The sequence below is a fragment of the Macaca nemestrina genome, chromosome 6, assembly GCF_043159975.1.
Source record: "Macaca nemestrina isolate mMacNem1 chromosome 6, mMacNem.hap1, whole genome shotgun sequence".
Lineage (NCBI taxonomy): Eukaryota > Metazoa > Chordata > Mammalia > Primates > Cercopithecidae > Macaca > Macaca nemestrina.
The window spans coordinates 120,590,642-120,594,569 of NC_092130.1; positions in this window are offsets into that span (position 1 = coordinate 120,590,642).

The following is a 3,928-nucleotide window of genomic DNA, read 5'->3' on the forward strand; positions in this document are numbered from 1 at the left end:
TAGTTTTTTTTCCAATTGAGCTACATTTGAAAGGAATATGTTACTTTTAAAAATGTAGGTAGATTTTTCTTTATGTTGTTGAGTACAAAAGTAGCAAATGACCCCTGTCAAAATGGCTTAAGAAATCCACGTTCAAGTAATTCCAGCTGTTAACAACATATTTTGAGAAAATAAAAAGATATTGACAGATTAAATTCCCTGTGAACAATCCTCATGAAATGGAAAACACTTAAATGTCATCTGCAGGGCTAAAGTCTGCTGAGTTCTGGGTGGAACTAGAGGTTTGACTTCTGCAAGGATAAGGGGGACAAAAAGAATTGGTGCAAGACAGGGAACAGGAGTCAGACTCATTTGAAATGAAAGACTAGGGAAGACTTTTGCACATGTGAAAAAAGGTTGAAACTTCTGCCAGGGACCATTGTCCAAGAAAGCTTTGGAATCCTATGAGCCAAGCTGCCCTTTGGCTGGCTGGCTGGATTTTCAGTTCCTCCAAAATTTTTCCTTGTGCTAGATTCCTGACCAGTCAGGCTCCGTGCAGGGCCAGTGGCACCTGAAGGAATCAACTACAAAACCACTAATAGAGAAGATTGCACAGAGAAGGGAGAGAGAGAGAGAGAGAGAGAGAGAGAGAGAGGAAACAAAACACACAAACAAAATCCCAAAACTTTCCACTAAAAAATATGCCTATGGCTGAGTATAGTGGCTCATGCCTGTAATCCCAGCACTTTGGGAGGCCGAGGTGGGTGTATCACTTGAGGTCAGGAATTTGAGAACAGCCTGGCTAACAAGGTGAAATCCCATCTCAATTAAAAAGGCAAAAATCAGCCAGGCATGGTGGCTCAAGTTTGTAGTCCCAGCTACTAGGGAGGCTGAGGGTGAGGCTGAGGAATCGTTTGAACCTGGAAGGTGGAGGTTGTAGTGACCTAAGGTCGCCACTGCACTCCAGCCTGGGCAACAGAGCAAGACTGCATCTCAAAAAAAAAAAAAAAAAAAAAAAAAAAAATTGCCCGTGCACCAGATTTTCAAAATACATGCTAAGAAAGACATCCAATACAATCAACAATTGAAATATAAATTTGCTAAATATGGAACTAATTTTATAGTAGCTGAGGACTCTAATTAGACTTACTTAAATTTTTACACAGGAATAAGTATATATGCACGTGAATTGAACAGAAAAAGAAATAAAAAATGTGTTAAGAATGGATGGTTATGAGAGAAAACCAGTTAGAAATCTTGAAAATATGAGATACAGTTATTAAAATATTCAGTAGATGAGCTAAACCCTCAACTGGATACAGAGACAGAATTGTGAATTAGTACATAGTTCTGAGAAATCCAGCCATAATGAAGCATATGGAGATAGATAAAAACCTTAATGAGCAGTGAGGAGCCATATTGGAGGCTCTCAGCCTCTCCTTCATTGATATTCCTGAAGAAGAGATCAGGCTGGGTGCCGTGGCTCAGACCTGTAATGCCAGCACTTTGGGAGGCCAAGAAAGGGGATCCCTTGAGGTCAGGAGTTCAAGACCAACCTGGCCAACATGGCGAAACCCTGTCTGTACTAAAAATACAAAAATTAGGCAGGCATGGTGGCATGTGCCTGTAATTCCAGCTACTCCAGGATGCTGAAGCAGGAGAATTGTTTGAATCTGGGAGGCAGAGATTGCAGTGAGCTGAGATCTCACTACTGCACTCCAGCCTGGGTGACAGAGCAAGGCTCTGTCTCAAAAAAAAAAAAAAAAAAAAAAGGCTGAGTGTGGTGGCTCACACCTGTAATCCCAGAACTTTGGGAGGCCAAGGTGGGCAGGTCACGAGGTCAAGAGATTGAGATCATCCTGGCCAACATGGTAAAACCCCGTCTCTACTAAAAATATGAAAATTAGCTGGGCGTGGTGGTGCGCGCCTGTAGTCCCAGCTACTCTGGAGCTGAGGCAGGAGAATTGCTTGAACCTGGGAGGCGGAGGTTGCAGTGAGCCCATGATTGCGTCACTGCACTTCAGCCTGGCAACATAGTGAGACTACGTCTAAGAAAAAAACAACAAGGAGAGATAAAGGAGGATTGTGGAGAAGTAAATAAAGAGTTAAAGGCTGAATCAAAAGGGATAGGAGTTCTCAGATGGAAAATGTATTCTAAAGGGTAAAAATAAATATATCCACACTTAGATATAGTGTAGTAAAACTGCAGAACATTGGAGAAAAGAATTTTTAAGTTTCCAGAGTGAAAAGACAGATTACACTGAAAAAAAATAGCCATTGGTCTGAAATAGTTATTGGTCTGGCAGCCGATTTCTTATTGACACCAATATATTCTGCTGAAAACTGGAATAATATCTTCAATGTATAGAGAAAATGACTGTCAACAAGACTTTTTATACCAGATAAACTATCATTCAAGAATGAGGGCAAAATCATGGCATTTTCAGACATACAAGACTAAAGGAGTTTACCATCCACAGATCCTCAGTGAAAGAACTGCTACTTTACTTCAACCAAAGGAAAAGAAAACCCAAAGAAAACTCATGGAATTAAAGACACAATTGTAAACACAGAAAGCAACTTTTAAAGTTTATCAATTTGATTAAAAACTGACATGAAATAATCATGAATTGTATGTTCGTATGTATACATATGTTTTAGAAAAGGTAAAACTAAAACTAAATTTTGACAACAATATTACAGTAGGAGGAAATGTTCAAAGAGTAAACTATGTTCTTTCATTTACTTAGGAGGATAGAGTAACTTTAGACTTAGAATAATTCAGCTAGTTTTAAAAACACTAAACCACAAAAAATAAAAACTTACTAAATAAAAAAGAGAATGGATAAAGGAAACTTTGTCATCCTTTTTAATTGTTTCTACCTTCTATTGAATTTGTGAGTAGAAAAAATTTTAAAAGATAGCGGGAGACACAAATTAAAATATATCAGTAATTATGATAAACATAACTGGGCTCATGAAGTCTGTAAAAGCCCCACTTGCCTCTGCAGTGGCTGAAATACAGAGGGCAGAAAGGATTTGAGATGGTGCACACGAGGTGTTAGATACAGGTCTTGACATTGCATTTTCAGAGAAGTTATCTTCAACTGTCCATACAGCAGATGCAGAATAACCACGCTGAAACAGAGGACCACTTTCATGGTTTTGATAGTTGGATTATCCACCCACTTCATAAACCTACACCTTGTTGCTCCTATTTGAACTGTGAGAGCCTACAGTCATGTATGCCTTTTAAGCAAACAGTAAAAACAGTTTAGAAGGAGGACAACAGATTCAAGTTGCGAGTAGGAAAGGAAGCCAATAAATGTGGGTAGATATTGCCAAAGTTAAGTCAAAACCATTTCAGAACATTCACTATCTTTTGGTTGATTTTAGAATTTGATTGCCAAAAGAAAAGATTTGATTGGTGCTATAGTTTGAATGTATGTGTCTCTCCAAAATTCTTATGTTGGAACCTAAGACCCAATGTTACGGTATTAAAAGGTGGGACTTTCAGGAGATGATCAAGTCATATGGGCTCTGTCCTCATGAATATCAGTATCTTTATAAAGGGCTTGAGGAAACTAGCAAGGCCCTTTTGCCCTTCCATCTTTCCTGCCAACTGAGGACACTGTGTTTGCCCTTTCTGCATGAACAGATGCAGCAATAAGGCACCCTCTTAGAAGCAGAGAGCAGCCCTCATCAAACACCAAACCTGCAGATGCCTTGATCTTGGACTTCCTCCAGTACTGTAAGATAATAAATTTCTGTTGTTTATAAATGACCCAGTCTCAGGTATTTTGTTATGGCAGCACAGACTAAGACAATTGGGATAGTGTGCCACCACTCATTATGGAGGGCCCTCACTGCAGAGTTCATGTACATCCCTTCCTGGGAGACTGGCTTGCCTCTTGCCTAGCCCATTCACACTTGCCTTTCATTGAGCATA